The sequence below is a fragment of the Channa argus genome, unplaced genomic scaffold (genome assembly GCF_033026475.1).
Source record: "Channa argus isolate prfri unplaced genomic scaffold, Channa argus male v1.0 Contig034, whole genome shotgun sequence".
Classification (NCBI taxonomy): domain Eukaryota; kingdom Metazoa; phylum Chordata; class Actinopteri; order Anabantiformes; family Channidae; genus Channa; species Channa argus.
Genome location: NW_027125253.1, coordinates 332006 through 351790, shown reverse-complemented (window position 1 = coordinate 351790; position 19785 = coordinate 332006). Strand labels below are relative to the sequence as shown.

General features: G+C 41.5%; 19 pseudogenes; all 19 read left to right on the top strand.

The window, feature by feature from the left end:
* Nucleotides 1–338: 338 nt before the first annotated feature.
* On the top strand, nucleotides 339–457 carry LOC137117178 (5S ribosomal RNA; annotated as a pseudogene).
* Nucleotides 458–1307: 850 nt separating this feature from the next.
* LOC137117462 (5S ribosomal RNA) lies at nucleotides 1308–1425 on the top strand (annotated as a pseudogene).
* A 1836-nt stretch (nucleotides 1426–3261) lies between these two features.
* LOC137117461 (5S ribosomal RNA) lies at nucleotides 3262–3379 on the top strand (annotated as a pseudogene).
* Nucleotides 3380–4235: 856 nt separating this feature from the next.
* LOC137117298 (5S ribosomal RNA) lies at nucleotides 4236–4354 on the top strand (annotated as a pseudogene).
* An 867-nt stretch (nucleotides 4355–5221) lies between these two features.
* LOC137117297 (5S ribosomal RNA) lies at nucleotides 5222–5340 on the top strand (annotated as a pseudogene).
* Nucleotides 5341–6207: 867 nt separating this feature from the next.
* LOC137117188 (5S ribosomal RNA) lies at nucleotides 6208–6326 on the top strand (annotated as a pseudogene).
* Nucleotides 6327–7193: 867 nt separating this feature from the next.
* LOC137117374 (5S ribosomal RNA) lies at nucleotides 7194–7312 on the top strand (annotated as a pseudogene).
* An 863-nt stretch (nucleotides 7313–8175) lies between these two features.
* Nucleotides 8176–8294, top strand: LOC137117187 (5S ribosomal RNA; annotated as a pseudogene).
* An 867-nt stretch (nucleotides 8295–9161) lies between these two features.
* On the top strand, nucleotides 9162–9280 carry LOC137117165 (5S ribosomal RNA; annotated as a pseudogene).
* Nucleotides 9281–10130: 850 nt separating this feature from the next.
* On the top strand, nucleotides 10131–10249 carry LOC137117153 (5S ribosomal RNA; annotated as a pseudogene).
* An 850-nt stretch (nucleotides 10250–11099) lies between these two features.
* LOC137117211 (5S ribosomal RNA) lies at nucleotides 11100–11218 on the top strand (annotated as a pseudogene).
* Nucleotides 11219–12086: 868 nt separating this feature from the next.
* On the top strand, nucleotides 12087–12205 carry LOC137117295 (5S ribosomal RNA; annotated as a pseudogene).
* An 867-nt stretch (nucleotides 12206–13072) lies between these two features.
* On the top strand, nucleotides 13073–13191 carry LOC137117403 (5S ribosomal RNA; annotated as a pseudogene).
* An 855-nt stretch (nucleotides 13192–14046) lies between these two features.
* On the top strand, nucleotides 14047–14165 carry LOC137117370 (5S ribosomal RNA; annotated as a pseudogene).
* An 867-nt stretch (nucleotides 14166–15032) lies between these two features.
* Nucleotides 15033–15151, top strand: LOC137117141 (5S ribosomal RNA; annotated as a pseudogene).
* An 850-nt stretch (nucleotides 15152–16001) lies between these two features.
* LOC137117129 (5S ribosomal RNA) lies at nucleotides 16002–16120 on the top strand (annotated as a pseudogene).
* Nucleotides 16121–16970: 850 nt separating this feature from the next.
* LOC137117210 (5S ribosomal RNA) lies at nucleotides 16971–17089 on the top strand (annotated as a pseudogene).
* An 868-nt stretch (nucleotides 17090–17957) lies between these two features.
* LOC137117294 (5S ribosomal RNA) lies at nucleotides 17958–18076 on the top strand (annotated as a pseudogene).
* Nucleotides 18077–18943: 867 nt separating this feature from the next.
* Nucleotides 18944–19062, top strand: LOC137117402 (5S ribosomal RNA; annotated as a pseudogene).
* The last annotated feature ends 723 nt before the right edge of the window (nucleotides 19063–19785 follow it).

Sequence of the window (19785 nt, the reverse complement as noted above, 5' to 3'; positions counted from 1 at the left end):
GGCTAGCTAGCACTTTCTGTGGGAAATGGCTTATTTTGTTTGTTATGTTGGCCTTGGTTCGCCCTGAGTTGTAGTGTCATGTTTTGTTTGACACTTTCTTTCGTTTAAAATAAATATCATTCTGTTGGAACATCTCGATCCTGGATTTTGGTTTGGGGATCGGAGAGGGAACATGCTAATTTATCTTTGTATGTTGCACCCTGACCCCCTAGACAGGGGCGTAACAGACCAGTACAGTTATAGTACTTTGTACTTTGCCACATTTATCTTCTTCTTAGCAAGTGTCATGCATTCTGCTTCTCCAGCGTTTTTAAGAGCTGTTGATGATGTCAAATGCAGCTTACGGCCACACCGCTCTCTAAGCGCCCGATCTCGTCCGATCTCGGCAGCCAAATAGAGCTGGGCCTGGTTAGTACTTGGTAGGAAGACCGCCTGGGAATACCAGGTGCTGTAAGCTTTTTTGCTTGGGTTTACGGGCAGCACAAGCTGGTGTTACTGCCTATTTATTCATAGAAATTGTTCTATATTTTCATCAAATTTTGTTCTTTCATTGCTGTTTTGCTACTTTATTGGTTTGTCAACCATCGTGCTTCATTACTAGTAGACCATGTTACGGTCCTGGCCATATGTGTTGTTTTTATTTTGTTGTTCTTATAGGTGCCCTGCCTGATTGGCCAGATTTGGGGGAAGTACAGGAAGCTGATTGGTCCATCCTACACTTCCTGGAGTTTTAAAAGTACGGTTCCCAACAGCTAGCGAGGCTCTTTCTGGCATCAGCACCTGTTTGCTGTTCTTGGTTTCCAAACCTTATTTAGCATTTTTGAATTGTTAGGTTTTGTGCCGTGGTTTTGTTTATAAATTGTATATTTTGTAAATAGTATTAAATCTGTAGGGGTGAACTGCCATTTTCTTTGGACTGTTTTCACATTAGGGAGTTAGGGTTAGCGACTGTCTTTTGGTTTGTTTATTTCTATCAGGCTAGCTAGCACTTTCTGTGGGAAATGGCTTATTTTGTTTATTATGTTGGCCTTGGTTCGCCCTGAGTTGTAGTGTCATGTTTTGTTTGACACTTTCTTTTGTTTAAAATAAATATCATTCTGTTGGAATATCTCGATCCTGGATTTTGGTTTGGGGATCGGAGAGGGAACATGCTAATTTATCTTTGTATGTTGCACCCTGACCCCCTAGACAGGGGCGTAACAGACCAGTACAGTTATAGTACTTTGCCACATTTATTTTCTTCTTAGCAAGTGTCATGCATTCTGCTTCTCCAGCGTTTTTAAGAGCTGTTGATGATGTCAAATGCAGCTTACGGCCACACCGCTCTCTAAGCGCCCGATCTCGTCCGATCTCGGCAGAAAATAGGGCCGGGCCTTGTTAGTACTTGGTAGGAAGACCGCCTGGGAATTCCAGGTGCTGTAAGCTTTTTTGATTGGGTTTACGGGCAGCACAAGCTGGTGTTACTGCCTATTTATTCATAGAAATTGTTCTATATTTTCATCAAATTTTGTTCTTTCATTGCTGTTTTGCTACATTATTGGTTTGTCAACCATCGTGCTTCATTACTAGTAGACCATGTTACGGTCCTGGCCATATGTGTTGTTTTCATTTTCTTGTTCTTATAGGTGCCCTGCCTGATTGGCCGGATTGGGGGGCAGTACAGGAAGCTGATTGGTCCATCCTACACTTGCTGGAGTTTTAAAAGTACGGTTCCCAACAGCTAGCGAGGCTCTTTCTAGCATCAGCACCTGTTTGCTGTTCTTGGTTTCCAAACCTTATTTAGCATTTTTGAATTGTTAGGTTTTGTGCCGTGGTTTTGTTTATAAATTGTATATTTTGTAAATAGTATTAAATCTGTAGGGGTGAACTGCCATTTTCCTTGGACTGTTTTCACATTAGGGAGTTAGGGTTATCGATTTTCTTTTGGTTTGTTTATTTCTATCAGGCTAGCTAGCACTTTCTGTGGGAAATGGCTCATTTTGTTTATTATGTTGGCCTTGGTTCGCCCTGAGTTGTAGTGTCATGTTTTGTTTGACACTTTCTTTCGTTTAAAATAAATATCATTCTGTTGGAACATCTCGATCCTGGATTTTGGTTTGGGGATCGGAGAGGGAAAATGCTAATTTATCTTTGTATGTTGCACCCTGACCCCCTAGACAGGGGCGTAACAGACCAGTACAGTTATAGTACTTTGTACTTTGACACATTTATCTTCTTCTTAGCAAGTGTCATGCATTCTGCTTCTCTAGCGTTTTTAAGAGCTGTTGATGAAGTCAAATGCAGCTTACGGCCACACCGCTCTCTAAGTGCCCGATCTCGTCCGATCTTGTCAGCCAAATTGGGCCAGGCCTGGTTAGTACTTGGTAAGAAGACCGCCTGGGAATACCAGGTGGTGTAAGCTTTTTTGCTTGGGTTTACGGGCAGCACAAGCTGGTGTTACTGCCTATTTATTCATAGAAATTGTTCTATATTTTCATCAAATTTTGTTCTTTCATTGCTGTTTTGCTACTTTATTGGTTTGTCAACCATCGTGCTTCATTACTAAAAGACCATGTTACGGTCCTGGCCATATGTGTTGTTTTTATTTTGTTGTTCTTATAGGTGCCCTGCCTGATTGGCCGGATTGGGGGGCAGTACAGGGGGCTGATTGGTCCATCCTACACTTCCTGGAGTTTTAAAAGTACGGTTCCCAACAGCTAGCGAGGCTCTTTCTGGCAGCAGCACCTGTTTGCTGTTCTTGGTTTCCAAACCTTATTTAGCATTTTTGAATTGTTAGGTTTTGTGCCGTGGTTTTGTTTATAAATTGTATATTTTGTAAATAGTATTAGATCTGTAGGGGTGAACTGCCATTTTCTTTTGATTGTTTTCTCTTGTTTTCACAATAGGGAGTTAGGGTTAGCGACTGTCTTTTGGTTTGTTTATTTCTATCAGGCTAGCTAGCACTTTCTGTGGGAAATGGCTTATTTTGTTTATTATGTTGGCCTTGGTTCGCCCTGAGTTGTAGTGTCATGTTTTGTTTGACACTTTCTTTTGTTTAAAATAAATATCATTCTGTTGGAACATCTCGATCCTGGATTTTGGTTTGGGGATCGGAGAGGGAACATGCTAATTTATCTTTGTATGTTGCACCCTGACCCCCTAGACAGGGGCGTAACAGACCAGTACAGTTATAGTACTTTGCCACATTTATTTTCTTCTTAGCAAGTGTCATGCATTCTGCTTCTCCAGCGTTTTTAAGAGCTGTTGATGATGTCAAATGCAGCTTACGGCCACACCGCTCTCTAAGCGCCCGATCTCGTCCGATCTCGGCAGAAAATAGGGCCGGGCCTTGTTAGTACTTGGTAGGAAGACCGCCTGGGAATTCCAGGTGCTGTAAGCTTTTTTGATTGGGTTTACGGGCAGCACAAGCTGGTGTTACTGCCTATTTATTCATAGAAATTGTTCTATATTTTCATCAAATTTTGTTCTTTCATTGCTGTTTTGCTACATTATTGGTTTGTCAACCATCGTGCTTCATTACTAGTAGACCATGTTACGGTCCTGGCCATATGTGTTGTTTTTATTTTGTTGTTCTTATAGGTGCCCTGCCTGATTGGCCGGATTGAGGGGCAGTACAAGAAGCTGATTGGTCCATCCTACACTTCCTGGAGTTTTAAAAGTACAGTTCCCAACAGCTAGCGAGGCTCTTTCTGGCAGCAGCACCTGTTTGCTGTTCTTGGTTTCCAAACCTTATTTAGCATTTTTGAATTGTTAGGTTTTGTGCCGTGGTTTTGTTTATAAATTGTATATTTTGTAAATAGTATTAAATCTGTAGGGGTGAACTGCCATTTTCTTGGACTGTTTTCCCATTAGGGAGTAAGGGTTAGCGACTGTCTTTTGGTTTGTTTCTTTCTATCAGGCTAGCTAGCACTTTCTGTGGGAAATGGCTTATTTTGTTTATTATGTTGGCCTTGGTTCGCCCTGAGTTGTAGTGTCATGTTTTGTTTGACACTTTCTTTCGTTTAAAATAAATATTATTCTGTTGGAACATCTCGATCCTGGATTTTGGTTTGGGGATCGGAGAGGGAACATGCTAATTTATCTTTGTATGTTGCACCCTGAGCCACTAGACAGGGGCGTAACAGACCAGTACAGTTATAGTACTTTGTACTTTGCCACATTTATCTTCTTCTTAGCAAGTGTCATGCATTCTGCTTCTCCAGCGTTTTTAAGAGCTGTTGATGATGTCAAATGCAGCTTACGGCCACACCGCTCTCTAAGCGCCCGATCTCGCCCGATCTCGGCAGCCAAATAGAGCCGGGCCTGGTTAGTACTTGGTAGGAAGACCGCCTGGGAATACCAGGTGCTGTAAGCTTTTTTGCTTGGGTTTACGGGCAGCTCAAGCTGGTGTTACTGCCTATTTATTCATAGAAATTGTTCTATATTTTCATCAAATTTTGTTCTTTCATTGCTGTCGTGCTACTTTATTTGTTTGTCAACCATCGTGCTTCATCACTAGTAGACCATGTTACGGTCCTGGCCATATGTGTTGTTTTTATTTTCTTGTTCTTATAGGTGCCCTGCCTGATTGGCCGGATTTGGGGGAAGTACAGGAAGCTGATTGGTCCATCCTACACTTCCTGGAGTTTTAAAAGTACGGTTCCCAACAGCTAGCGAGGCTCTTTCTGGCATCAGCACCTGTTTGCTGTTCTTGGTTTCCAAACCTTATTTAGCATTTTTGAATTGTTAGGTTTTGTGCCGTGGTTTTGTTTATAAATTGTGTATTTTGTAAATAGTATTAAATCTGTTGGGGTGAACAGCCATTTTCTTTTGATTGTTTTCTCTTGTTTTCACATTAGGGAGTTAGGGTTAGCGACTGTCTTTTGGTTTGTTTATTTCTATCAGGCTAGCTAGCATTTTCTGTGGGAAATGGCTTATTTTGTTTATTATGTTGGCCTTGGTTCGCCCTGAGTTGTAGTGTCATGTTTTGTTTGACACTTTCTTTCGTTTAAAATAAATATCATTCTGTTGGAACATCTCGATCCTGGATTTTGGTTTGGGGATCGGAGAGGGAACATGCTAATTTATCTTTGTATGTTGCACCCTGAGCCCCTAGACAGGGGCGTAACAGACCAGTACAGTTATAGTACTTTGTACTTTGCCACATTTATCTTCTTCTTAGCAAGTGTCATGCATTCTGCTTCTCCAGCGTTTTTAAGAGCTGTTGATGATGTCAAATGCAGCTTACGGCCACACCGCTCTCTAAGCGCCCGATCTCGCCCGATCTCGGCAGCCAAATAGAGCCGGGCCTGGTTAGTACTTGGTAGGAAGACCGCCTGGGAATACCAGGTGCTGTAAGCTTTTTTGCTTGGGTTTACGGGCAGCTCAAGCTGGTGTTACTGCCTATTTATTCATAGAAATTGTTCTATATTTTCATCAAATTTTGCTCTTTCATTGCTGTTTTGCTACTTTATTGGTTTGTCAACCATCGTGCTTCATTACTAGTAGACCATGTTACGGTCCTGGCCATATGTGTTGTTTTTATTTTCTTGTTCTTATAGGTGCCCTGCCTGATTGGCCGGATTTGGGGGAAGTACAGGAAGCTGATTGGTCCATCCTACACTTGCTGGAGTTTTAAAAGTACGGTTCCCAACAGCTAGCGAGGCTCTTTCTGGCAGCAGCACCTGTTTGCTGTTCTTGGTTTCCAAATCTTATTTAGCATTTTTGAATTGTTAGGTTTTGTGCCGTGGTTTTGTTTATAAATTGTATATTTTGTAAATAGTATTAAATCTGTAGGGGTGAACTGCCATTTTCTTTTGATTGTTTTCTCTTGTTTTCACATTAGGGAGTTAGGGTTAGCGACTATCTTTTGGTTTGTTTATTTCTATCAGGCTAGCTAGCACTTTCTGTGGGAAATGGCTTATTTTGTTTATTATGTTGGCCTTGGTTCGCCCTGAGTTGTAGTGTCATGTTTTGTTTGACACTTTCTTTCGTTTAAAATAAATATCATTCTATTGGAACATCTCAATCCTGGATTTTGGTTTGAGGATCGGAGAGGGAACGTGCAAATTTATCTTTGTATGTTTCACCCTGACCCCCTAGACAGGGGCGTAACAGACCAGTACAGTTATAGTACTTTGTACTTTGCCACATTTATCTTCTTCTTAGCAAGTGTCATGCATTCTGCTTCTCTAGCGTTTTTAAGAGCTGTTGATGATGTCAAATGCAGCTTACGGCCACACCGCTCTCTAAGCGCCCGATCTCGTCCGATCTCGGCAGCCAAATAGAGCCGGGCCTGGTTAGTACTTGGTAGGAAGACCGCCTGGGAATACCAGGTGCTGTAAGCTTTTTTGCTTGGGTTTACGGGCAGCACAAGCTGGTGTTACTGCCTATTTATTCATAGAAATTGTTCTATATTTTCATCAAATTTTGTTCTTTCATTGCTGTTTTGCTACTTTATTGGTTTGCCAACCATCGTGCTTCATTACTAGTAGACCATGTTACGGTCCTGGCCATATGTGTTGTTTTTATTTTCTTGTTCTTATAGGTGCCCTGCCTGATTGGCCGGATTGGGGGGCAGTACAGGAAGCTGATTGGTCCATCCTACACTTGCTGGAGTTTTAAAAGTACGGTTCCCAACAGCTAGCGAGGCTCTTTCTGGCATCAGCACCTGTTTGCTGTTCTTGGTTTCCAAACCTTATTTAGCATTTTTGAATTGTTAGGTTTTGTGCCGTGGTTTTGTTTATAAATTGTGTATTTTGTAAATAGTATTAAATCTGTAGGGGTGGACTGCCATTTTCTTTTGATTGTTTTCTCTTGTTTTCACATTAGGGAGTTAGGGTTAGCGACTGTCTTTTGGTTTGTTTATTTCTATCAGGCTAGCTAGCACTTTCTGTGGGAAATGGCTTATTTTGTTTATTATGTTGGCCTTGGTTCGCCCTGAGTTGTAGTGTCATGTTTTGTTTGACACTTTCTTTCGTTTAAAATAAATATCATTCTGTTGGAACATCTCGATCCTGGATTTTGGTTTGGGGATCAGAGAGGGAACATGCTAATTTATCTTTGTATGTTGCACCCTGAACCCCTAGACAGGGGCGTAACAGACCAGTACAGTTATAGTACTTTGTACTTTGCCACATTTATCTTCTTCTTAGCAAGTGTCATGCATTCTGCTTCTCCAGCGTTTTTAAGAGCTGTTGATGATGTCAAATGCAGCTTACGGCCACACCGCTCTCTAAGCGCCCGATCTCGTCCGATCTCGGCAGCCAAATAGAGCCCGGCCTGGTTAGTACTTGGTAGGAAGACCGCCTGGGAATACCAGGTGCTGTAAGCTTTTTTGCTTGGGTTTACGGGCAGCACAAGCTGGTGTTACTGCCTATTTATTCATAGAAATTGTTCTATATTTTCATCAAATTTTGTTCTTTCATTGCTGTTTTGCTACTTTATTGGTTTGTCAACCATCGTGCTTCATTACTAGTAGACCATGTTACGGTCCTGGCCATATGTGTTGTTTTTATTTTCTTGTTCTTATAGGTGCCCTGCCTGATTGGCCGGATTGGGGGGCAGTACAGGAAGCTGATTGGTCCATCCTACACTTCCTGGAGTTTTAAAAGTACGGTTCCCAACAGCTAGCGAGGCTCTTTCTGGCAGCAGCACCTGTTTGCTGTTCTTGGTTTCCAAACCTTATTTAGCATTTTTGAATTGTTAGGTTTTGTGCCGTGGTTTTGTTTATAAATTGTATATTTTGTAAATAGTATTAGATCTGTAGGGGTGAACTGCCATTTTCTTTTGATTGTTTTCTCTTGTTTTCACAATAGGGAGTTAGGGTTAGCGACTGTCTTTTGGATTGTTTATTTCTATCAGGCTAGCTAGCACTTTCTGTGGGAAATGGCTTATTTTGTTTATTATGTTGGCCTTGGTTCGCCCTGAGTTGTAGTGTCATGTTTTGTTTGACACTTTCTTTCGTTTAAAATAAATATCATTCTGTTGGAACATCTCGATCCTGGATTTTGGTTTGGGGATCGGAGAGGGAACATGCTAATTTATCTTTGTATGTTGCACCCTGACCCCCTAGACAAGGGCGTAACAGACCAGTAGAGTCATAGTACTTTGTACTTTGCCACATTTATCTTCTTCTTAGCGTCATGCATTCTGCTTCTCCAGCGTTTTTAAGAGCTGTTGATGATGTCAAATGCAGCTTACGGCCACACCGCTCTCTAAGCGCCCGATCTCGTCCGATCTCGGCAGCCAAATAGAGCCGGGCCTGGTTAGTACTTGGTAGGAAGACCGCCTGGGAATACCAGGTGCTGTAAGCTTTTTTGCTTGGGTTTACGGGCAGCACAAGCTGGTGTTACTGCCTATTTATTCATAGAAATTGTTCTATATTTTCATCAAATTTTGTTCTTTCATTGCTGTTTTGCTACTTTATTGGTTTGTCAACCATCGTGCTTCATTACTAGTAGACCATGTTACGGTCCTGGCCATATGTGTTGTTTTTATTTTGTTGTTCTTATAGGTGCCCTGCCTGATTGGCCGGATTGGGGGGCAGTACAGGAAGCTGATTGGTCCATCCTACACTTCCTGGAGTTTTAAAAGTACGGTTCCCAACAGCTAGCGAGGCTCTTTCTGGCAGCAGCACCTGTTTGCTGTTCTTGGTTTCCAAACCTTATTTAGCATTTTTAAATTGTTAGGTTTTGTGCCGTGGTTTTGTTTATAAATTGTATATTTTGTAAATAGTATTAGATCTGTAGGGGTGAACTGCCATTTTCTTTTGATTGTTTTCTCTTGTTTTCACAATAGGGAGTTAGGGTTAGCGACTGTCTTTTGGATTGTTTATTTCTATCAGGCTAGCTAGCACTTTCTGTGGGAAATGGCTTATTATGTTTGTTATGTTGGCCTTGGTTCGCCCTGAGTTGTAGTGTCATGTTTTGTTTGACACTTTATTTCGTTTAAAATAAATATCATTCTGTTGGAACATCTCGATCCTGGATTTTGGTTTGGGGATCGGAGAGGGAACATGCTAATTTATCTTTGTATGTTGCACCCTGACCCCCTAGACAGGGGCGTAACAGACCAGTACAGTTATAGTACTTTGTACTTTGCCACATTTATCTTCTTCTTAGCAAGTGTCATGCATTCTGCTTCTCCAGCGTTTTTAAGAGCTGTTGATGATGTCAAATGCAGCTTACGGCCACACCGCTCTCTAAGCGCCCGATCTCGTCCGATCTCGGCAGCCAAATAGAGCTGGGCCTGGTTAGTACTTGGTAGGAAGACCGCCTGGGAATACCAGGTGCTGTAAGCTTTTTTGCTTGGGTTTACGGGCAGCACAAGCTGGTGTTACTGCCTATTTATTCATAGAAATTGTTCTATATTTTCATCAAATTTTGTTCTTTCATTGCTGTTTTGCTACTTTATTGGTTTGTCAACCATCGTGCTTCATTACTAGTAGACCATGTTACGGTCCTGGCCATATGTGTTGTTTTTATTTTGTTGTTCTTATAGGTGCCCTGCCTGATTGGCCAGATTTGGGGGAAGTACAGGAAGCTGATTGGTCCATCCTACACTTCCTGGAGTTTTAAAAGTACGGTTCCCAACAGCTAGCGAGGCTCTTTCTGGCATCAGCACCTGTTTGCTGTTCTTGGTTTCCAAACCTTATTTAGCATTTTTGAATTGTTAGGTTTTGTGCCGTGGTTTTGTTTATAAATTGTATATTTTGTAAATAGTATTAAATCTGTAGGGGTGAACTGCCATTTTCTTTGGACTGTTTTCACATTAGGGAGTTAGGGTTAGCGACTGTCTTTTGGTTTGTTTATTTCTATCAGGCTAGCTAGCACTTTCTGTGGGAAATGGCTTATTTTGTTTATTATGTTGGCCTTGGTTCGCCCTGAGTTGTAGTGTCATGTTTTGTTTGACACTTTCTTTTGTTTAAAATAAATATCATTCTGTTGGAACATCTCGATCCTGGATTTTGGTTTGGGGATCGGAGAGGGAACATGCTAATTTATCTTTGTATGTTGCACCCTGACCCCCTAGACAGGGGCGTAACAGACCAGTACAGTTATAGTACTTTGCCACATTTATCTTCTTCTTAGCAAGTGTCATGCATTCTGCTTCTCCAGCGTTTTTAAGAGCTGTTGATGATGTCAAATGCAGCTTACGGCCACACCGCTCTCTAAGCGCCCGATCTCGTCCGATCTCGGCAGCCAAATAGAGCTGGGCCTGGTTAGTACTTGGTAGGAAGACCGCCTGGGAATACCAGGTGCTGTAAGCTTTTTTGCTTGGGTTTACGGGCAGCACAAGCTGGTGTTACTGCCTATTTATTCATAGAAATTGTTCTATATTTTCATCAAATTTTGTTCTTTCATTGCTGTTTTGCTACTTTATTGGTTTGTCAACCATCGTGCTTCATTACTAGTAGACCATGTTACGGTCCTGGCCATATGTGTTGTTTTTATTTTGTTGTTCTTATAGGTGCCCTGCCTGATTGGCCAGATTTGGGGGAAGTACAGGAAGCTGATTGGTCCATCCTACACTTCCTGGAGTTTTAAAAGTACGGTTCCCAACAGCTAGCGAGGCTCTTTCTGGCATCAGCACCTGTTTGCTGTTCTTGGTTTCCAAACCTTATTTAGCATTTTTGAATTGTTAGGTTTTGTGCCGTGGTTTTGTTTATAAATTGTATATTTTGTAAATAGTATTAAATCTGTAGGGGTGAACTGCCATTTTCTTTGGACTGTTTTCACATTAGGGAGTTAGGGTTAGCGACTGTCTTTTGGTTTGTTTATTTCTATCAGGCTAGCTAGCACTTTCTGTGGGAAATGGCTTATTTTGTTTATTATGTTGGCCTTGGTTCGCCCTGAGTTGTAGTGTCATGTTTTGTTTGACACTTTCTTTTGTTTAAAATAAATATCATTCTGTTGGAACATCTCGATCCTGGATTTTGGTTTGGGGATCGGAGAGGGAACATGCTAATTTATCTTTGTATGTTGCACCCTGACCCCCTAGACAGGGGCGTAACAGACCAGTACAGTTATAGTACTTTGCCACATTTATTTTCTTCTTAGCAAGTTTCATGCATTCTGCTTCTCCAACGTTTTTAAGAGCTGTTGATGATGTCAAATGCAGCTTACGGCCACACCGCTCTCTAAGCGCCCGATCTCGTCCGATCTCGGCAGCCAAATAGAGCCGGGCCTGGTTAGTACTTGGTAGGAAGACCGCGTGGGAATACCAGGTGCTGTAAGCTTTTTTGCTTGGGTTTACGGGCAGCACAAGCTGGTGTTACTGCCTATTTATTCATAGAAATTGTTCTATATTTTCATCAAATTTTGTTCTTTCATTACTGTTTTGCTACTTTATTGGTTTGTCAACCATCGTGCTTCATTACTAGTAGACCATGTTACGGTCCTGGCCATATGTGTTGTTTTTATTTTCTTGTTCTTATAGGTGCCCTGCCTGATTGGCCGGATTGAGGGGTAGTACAGGAAGCTGATTGGTCCATCCTACACTTGCTGGAGTTTTAAAAGTACGGTTCCCAACAGCTAGCGAGGCTCTTTCTGGCATCAGCACCTGTTTGCTGTTCTTGGTTTCTAAACCTTATTTAGCATTTTTGAATTGTTAGGTTTTGTGCCGTGGTTTTGTTTTTAAATTGTATATTTTGTAAATAGTATTAAATCTGTAGGGGTGGACTGCCATTTTTCTTTTGATTGTTTTCTCTTGTTTTCACATTAGGGAGTTAGGGTTAGCGACTGTCTTTTGGTTTGTTTCTTTCTATCAGGCTAGCTAGCACTTTCTGTGGGAAATGGCTTATTTTGTTTATTATGTTGGCCTTGGTTCGCCCTGAGTTGTAGTGTCATGTTTTGTTTGACACTTTCTTTCGTTTAAAATAAATATTATTCTGTTGGAACATCTCGATCCTGGATTTTGGTTTGGGGATCGGAGAGGGAACATGCTAATTTATCTTTGTATGTTGCACCCTGAGCCACTAGACAGGGGCGTAACAGACCAGTACAGTTATAGTACTTTGTACTTTGCCACATTTATCTTCTTCTTAGCAAGTGTCATGCATTCTGCTTCTCCAGCGTTTTTAAGAGCTGTTGATGATGTCAAATGCAGCTTACGGCCACACCGCTCTCTAAGCGCCCGATCTCGCCCGATCTCGGCAGCCAAATAGAGCCGGGCCTGGTTAGTACTTGGTAGGAAGACCGCCTGGGAATACCAGGTGCTGTAAGCTTTTTTGCTTGGGTTTACGGGCAGCTCAAGCTGGTGTTACTGCCTATTTATTCATAGAAATTGTTCTATATTTTCATCAAATTTTGTTCTTTCATTGCTGTTTTGCTACTTTATTGGTTTGTCAACCATCGTGCTTCATCACTAGTAGACCATGTTACGGTCCTGGCCATATGTGTTGTTTTTATTTTCTTGTTCTTATAGGTGCCCTGCCTGATTGGCCGGATTTGGGGGAAGTACAGGAAGCTGATTGGTCCATCCTACACTTCCTGGAGTTTTAAAAGTACGGTTCCCAACAGCTAGCGAGGCTCTTTCTGGCATCAGCACCTGTTTGCTGTTCTTGGTTTCCAAACCTTATTTAGCATTTTTGAATTGTTAGGTTTTGTGCCGTGGTTTTGTTTATAAATTGTGTATTTTGTAAATAGTATTAAATCTGTTGGGGTGAACAGCCATTTTCTTTTGATTGTTTTCTCTTGTTTTCACATTAGGGAGTTAGGGTTAGCGACTGTCTTTTGGTTTGTTTATTTCTATCAGGCTAGCTAGCATTTTCTGTGGGAAATGGCTTATTTTGTTTATTATGTTGGCCTTGGTTCGCCCTGAGTTGTAGTGTCATGTTTTGTTTGACACTTTCTTTCGTTTAAAATAAATATCATTCTGTTGGAACATCTCGATCCTGGATTTTGGTTTGGGGATCGGAGAGGGAACATGCTAGTTTATCTTTGTATGTTGCACCCTGAGCCCCTAGACAGGGGCGTAACAGACCAGTACAGTTATAGTACTTTGTACTTTGCCACATTTATCTTCTTCTTAGCAAGTGTCATGCATTCTGCTTCTCCAGCGTTTTTAAGAGCTGTTGATGATGTCAAATGCAGCTTACGGCCACACCGCTCTCTAAGCGCGCGATCTCGCCCGATCTCGGCAGCCAAATAGAGCCGGGCCTGGTTAGTACTTGGTAGGAAGACCGCCTGGGAATACCAGGTGCTGTAAGCTTTTTTGCTTGGGTTTACGGGCAGCACAAGCTGGTGTTACTGCCTATTTATTCATAGAAATTGTTCTATATTTTCATCAAATTTTGTTCTTTCATTGCTGTTTTGCTACTTTATTGGTTTGCCAACCATCGTGCTTCATTACTAGTAGACCATGTTACGGTCCTGGCCATATGTGTTGTTTTTATTTTCTTGTTCTTATAGGTGCCCTGCCTGATTGGCCGGATTGGGGGGAAGTACAGGAAGCTGATTGGTCCATCCTACACTTCCTGGAGTTTTAAAAGTACGGTTCCCAACAGCTAGCGAGGCTCTTTCTGGCAGCAGCACCTGTTTGCTGTTCTTGGTTTCCAAATCTTATTTAGCATTTTTGAATTGTTAGGTTTTGTGCCGTGGTTTTGTTTATAAATTGTATATTTTGTAAATAGTATTAAATCTGTAGGGGTGAACAGCCATTTTCTTTTGATTGTTTTCTCTTGTTTTCACATTAGGGAGTTAGGGTTAGCGACTGTCTTTTGGTTTGTTTATTTCTAGCATTTTCTGTGGGAAATGGCTTATTTTGTTTATTATGTTGGCCTTGGTTCGCCCTGAGTTGTAGTGTCATGTTTTGTTTGACACTTTCTTTCGTTTAAAATAAATATCATTCTGTTGGAACATCTCAATCCTGGATTTTGGTTTGAGGATCGGAGAGGGAACGTGCAAATTTATCTTTGTATGTTTCACCCTGACCCCCTAGACAGGGGCGTAACAGACCAGTACAGTTATAGTACTTTGTACTTTGCCACATTTATCTTCTTCTTAGCAAGTGTCATGCATTCTGCTTCTCTAGCGTTTTTAAGATCTGTTGATGATGTCAAATGCAGCTTACGGCCACACCGCTCTCTAAGCGCCCGATCTCGTCCGATCTCGGCAGCCAAATAGAGCCGGGACTGGTTAGTACTTGGTAGGAAGACCGCCTGGGAATACCAGGTGCTGTAAGCTTTTTTGCTTGGGTTTACGGGCAGCACAAGCTGGTGTTACTGCCTATTTATTCATAGAAATTGTTCTATATTTTCATCAAATTTTGTTCTTTCATTGCTGTTTTGCTACTTTATTGGTTTGCCAACCATCGTGCTTCATTACTAGTAGACCATGTTACGGTCCTGGCCATATGTGTTGTTTTTATTTTCTTGTTCTTATAGGTGCCCTGCCTGATTGGCCGGATTGGGGGGCAGTACAGGAAGCTGATTGGTCCATCCTACACTTGCTGGAGTTTTAAAAGTACGGTTCCCAACAGCTAGCGAGGCTCTTTCTGGCAGCAGCACCTGTTTGCTGTTCTTGGTTTCCAAACCTTATTTAGCATTTTTGAATTGTTAGGTTTTGTGCCGTGGTTTTGTTTATAAATTGTATATTTTGTAAATAGTATTAGATCTGTAGGGGTGAACTGCCATTTTCTTTTGATTGTTTTCTCTTGTTTTCACAATAGGGAGTTAGGGTTAGCGACTGTCTTTTGGATTGTTTATTTCTATCAGGCTAGCTAGCACTTTCTGTGGGAAATGGCTTATTATGTTTGTTATGTTGGCCTTGGTTCGCCCTGAGTTGTAGTGTCATGTTTTGTTTGACACTTTATTTCGTTTAAAATAAATATCATTCTGTTGGAACATCTCGATCCTGGATTTTGGTTTGGGGATCGGAGAGGGAACATGCTAATTTATCTTTGTATGTTGCACCCTGACCCCCTAGACAGGGGCGTAACAGACCAGTACAGTTATAGTACTTTGTACTTTGCCACATTTATCTTCTTCTTAGCAAGTGTCATGCATTCTGCTTCTCCAGCGTTTTTAAGAGCTGTTGATGATGTCAAATGCAGCTTACGGCCACACCGCTCTCTAAGCGCCCGATCTCGTCCGATCTCGGCAGCCAAATAGAGCTGGGCCTGGTTAGTACTTGGTAGGAAGACCGCCTGGGAATACCAGGTGCTGTAAGCTTTTTTGCTTGGGTTTACGGGCAGCACAAGCTGGTGTTACTGCCTATTTATTCATAGAAATTGTTCTATATTTTCATCAAATTTTGTTCTTTCATTGCTGTTTTGCTACTTTATTGGTTTGTCAACCATCGTGCTTCATTACTAGTAGACCATGTTACGGTCCTGGCCATATGTGTTGTTTTTATTTTGTTGTTCTTATAGGTGCCCTGCCTGATTGGCCAGATTTGGGGGAAGTACAGGAAGCTGATTGGTCCATCCTACACTTCCTGGAGTTTTAAAAGTACGGTTCCCAACAGCTAGCGAGGCTCTTTCTGGCATCAGCACCTGTTTGCTGTTCTTGGTTTCCAAACCTTATTTAGCATTTTTGAATTGTTAGGTTTTGTGCCGTGGTTTTGTTTATAAATTGTATATTTTGTAAATAGTATTAAATCTGTAGGGGTGAACTGCCATTTTCTTTGGACTGTTTTCACATTAGGGAGTTAGGGTTAGCGACTGTCTTTTGGTTTGTTTATTTCTATCAGGCTAGCTAGCACTTTCTGTGGGAAATGGCTTATTTTGTTTATTATGTTGGCCTTGGTTCGCCCTGAGTTGTAGTGTCATGTTTTGTTTGACACTTTCTTTTGTTTAAAATAAATATCATTCTGTTGGAACATCTCGATCCTGGATTTTGGTTTGGGGATCGGAGAGGGAACATGCTAATTTATCTTTGTATGTTGCACCCTGACCCCCTAGACAGGGGCGTAACAGACCAGTACAGTTATAGTACTTTGCCACATTTATCTTCTTCTTAGCAAGTGTCATGCATTCTGCTTCTCCAGCGTTTTTAAGAGCTGTTGATGATGTCAAATGCAGCTTACGGCCACACCGCTCTCTAAGCGCCCGATCTCGTCCGATCTCGGCAGCCAAATAGAGCTGGGCCTGGTTAGTACTTGGTAGGAAGACCGCCTGGGAATACCAGGTGCTGTAAGCTTTTTTGCTTGGGTTTACGGGCAGCACAAGCTGGTGTTACTGCCTATTTATTCATAGAAATTGTTCTATATTTTCATCAAATTTTGTTCTTTCATTGCTGTTTTGCTACTTTATTGGTTTGTCAACCATCGTGCTTCATTACTAGTAGACCATGTTACGGTCCTGGCCATATGTGTTGTTTTTATTTTGTTGTTCTTATAGGTGCCCTGCCTGATTGGCCAGATTTGGGGGAAGTACAGGAAGCTGATTGGTCCATCCTACACTTCCTGGAGTTTTAAAAGTACGGTTCCCAACAGCTAGCGAGGCTCTTTCTGGCATCAGCACCTGTTTGCTGTTCTTGGTTTCCAAACCTTATTTAGCATTTTTGAATTGTTAGGTTTTGTGCCGTGGTTTTGTTTATAAATTGTATATTTTGTAAATAGTATTAAATCTGTAGGGGTGAACTGCCATTTTCTTTGGACTGTTTTCACATTAGGGAGTTAGGGTTAGCGACTGTCTTTTGGTTTGTTTATTTCTATCAGGCTAGCTAGCACTTTCTGTGGGAAATGGCTTATTTTGTTTATTATGTTGGCCTTGGTTCGCCCTGAGTTGTAGTGTCATGTTTTGTTTGACACTTTCTTTTGTTTAAAATAAATATCATTCTGTTGGAACATCTCGATCCTGGATTTTGGTTTGGGGATCGGAGAGGGAACATGCTAATTTATCTTTGTATGTTGCACCCTGACCCCCTAGACAGGGGCGTAACAGACCAGTACAGTTATAGTACTTTGCCACATTTATTTTCTTCTTAGCAAGTTTCATGCATTCTGCTTCTCCAACATTTTTAAGAGCTGTTGATGATGTCAAATGCAGCTTACGGCCACACCGCTCTCTAAGCGCCCGATCTCGTCCGATCTCGGCAGCCAAATAGAGCCGGGCCTGGTTAGTACTTGGTAGGAAGACCGCGTGGGAATACCAGGTGCTGTAAGCTTTTTTGCTTGGGTTTACGGGCAGCACAAGCTGGTGTTACTGCCTATTTATTCATAGAAATTGTTCTATATTTTCATCAAATTTTGTTCTTTCATTACTGTTTTGCTACTTTATTGGTTTGTCAACCATCGTGCTTCATTACTAGTAGACCATGTTACGGTCCTGGCCATATGTGTTGTTTTTATTTTCTTGTTCTTATAGGTGCCCTGCCTGATTGGCCGGATTGAGGGGTAGTACAGGAAGCTGATTGGTCCATCCTACACTTGCTGGAGTTTTAAAAGTACGGTTCCCAACAGCTAGCGAGGCTCTTTCTGGCATCAGCACCTGTTTGCTGTTCTTGGTTTCTAAACCTTATTTAGCATTTTTGAATTGTTAGGTTTTGTGCCGTGGTTTTGTTTTTAAATTGTATATTTTGTAAATAGTATTAAATCTGTAGGGGTGGACTGCCATTTTTCTTTTGATTGTTTTCTCTTGTTTTCACATTAGGGAGTTAGGGTTAGCGACTGTCTTTTGGTTTGTTTCTTTCTATCAGGCTAGCTAGCACTTTCTGTGGGAAATGGCTTATTTTGTTTATTATGTTGGCCTTGGTTCGCCCTGAGTTGTAGTGTCATGTTTTGTTTGACACTTTCTTTCGTTTAAAATAAATATTATTCTGTTGGAACATCTCGATCCTGGATTTTGGTTTGGGGATCGGAGAGGGAACATGCTAATTTATCTTTGTATGTTGCACCCTGAGCCACTAGACAGGGGCGTAACAGACCAGTACAGTTATAGTACTTTGTACTTTGCCACATTTATCTTCTTCTTAGCAAGTGTCATGCATTCTGCTTCTCCAGCGTTTTTAAGAGCTGTTGATGATGTCAAATGCAGCTTACGGCCACACCGCTCTCTAAGCGCCCGATCTCGCCCGATCTCGGCAGCCAAATAGAGCCGGGCCTGGTTAGTACTTGGTAGGAAGACCGCCTGGGAATACCAGGTGCTGTAAGCTTTTTTGCTTGGGTTTACGGGCAGCTCAAGCTGGTGTTACTGCCTATTTATTCATAGAAATTGTTCTATATTTTCATCAAATTTTGTTCTTTCATTGCTGTTTTGCTACTTTATTGGTTTGTCAACCATCGTGCTTCATCACTAGTAGACCATGTTACGGTCCTGGCCATATGTGTTGTTTTTATTTTCTTGTTCTTATAGGTGCCCTGCCTGATTGGCCGGATTTGGGGGAAGTACAGGAAGCTGATTGGTCCATCCTACACTTCCTGGAGTTTTAAAAGTACGGTTCCCAACAGCTAGCGAGGCTCTTTCTGGCATCAGCACCTGTTTGCTGTTCTTGGTTTCCAAACCTTATTTAGCATTTTTGAATTGTTAGGTTTTGTGCCGTGGTTTTGTTTATAAATTGTGTATTTTGTAAATAGTATTAAATCTGTTGGGGTGAACAGCCATTTTCTTTTGATTGTTTTCTCTTGTTTTCACATTAGGGAGTTAGGGTTAGCGACTGTCTTTTGGTTTGTTTATTTCTATCAGGCTAGCTAGCATTTTCTGTGGGAAATGGCTTATTTTGTTTATTATGTTGGCCTTGGTTCGCCCTGAGTTGTAGTGTCATGTTTTGTTTGACACTTTCTTTCGTTTAAAATAAATATCATTCTGTTGGAACATCTCGATCCTGGATTTTGGTTTGGGGATCGGAGAGGGAACATGCTAGTTTATCTTTGTATGTTGCACCCTGAGCCCCTAGACAGGGGCGTAACAGACCAGTACAGTTATAGTACTTTGTACTTTGCCACATTTATCTTCTTCTTAGCAAGTGTCATGCATTCTGCTTCTCCAGCGTTTTTAAGAGCTGTTGATGATGTCAAATGCAGCTTACGGCCACACCGCTCTCTAAGCGCGCGATCTCGCCCGATCTCGGCAGCCAAATAGAGCCGGGCCTGGTTAGTACTTGGTAGGAAGACCGCCTGGGAATACCAGGTGCTGTAAGCTTTTTTGCTTGGGTTTACGGGCAGCACAAGCTGGTGTTACTGCCTATTTATTCATAGAAATTGTTCTATATTTTCATCAAATTTTGTTCTTTCATTGCTGTTTTGCTACTTTATTGGTTTGCCAACCATCGTGCTTCATTACTAGTAGACCATGTTACGGTCCTGGCCATATGTGTTGTTTTTATTTTCTTGTTCTTATAGGTGCCCTGCCTGATTGGCCGGATTGGGGGGAAGTACAGGAAGCTGATTGGTCCATCCTACACTTCCTGGAGTTTTAAAAGTACGGTTCCCAACAGCTAGCGAGGCTCTTTCTGGCAGCAGCACCTGTTTGCTGTTCTTGGTTTCCAAATCTTATTTAGCATTTTTGAATTGTTAGGTTTTGTGCCGTGGTTTTGTTTATAAATTGTATATTTTGTAAATAGTATTAAATCTGTAGGGGTGAACAGCCATTTTCTTTTGATTGTTTTCTCTTGTTTTCACATTAGGGAGTTAGGGTTAGCGACTGTCTTTTGGTTTGTTTATTTCTAGCATTTTCTGTGGGAAATGGCTTATTTTGTTTATTATGTTGGCCTTGGTTCGCCCTGAGTTGTAGTGTCATGTTTTGTTTGACACTTTCTTTCGTTTAAAATAAATATCATTCTGTTGGAACATCTCAATCCTGGATTTTGGTTTGAGGATCGGAGAGGGAACGTGCAAATTTATCTTTGTATGTTTCACCCTGACC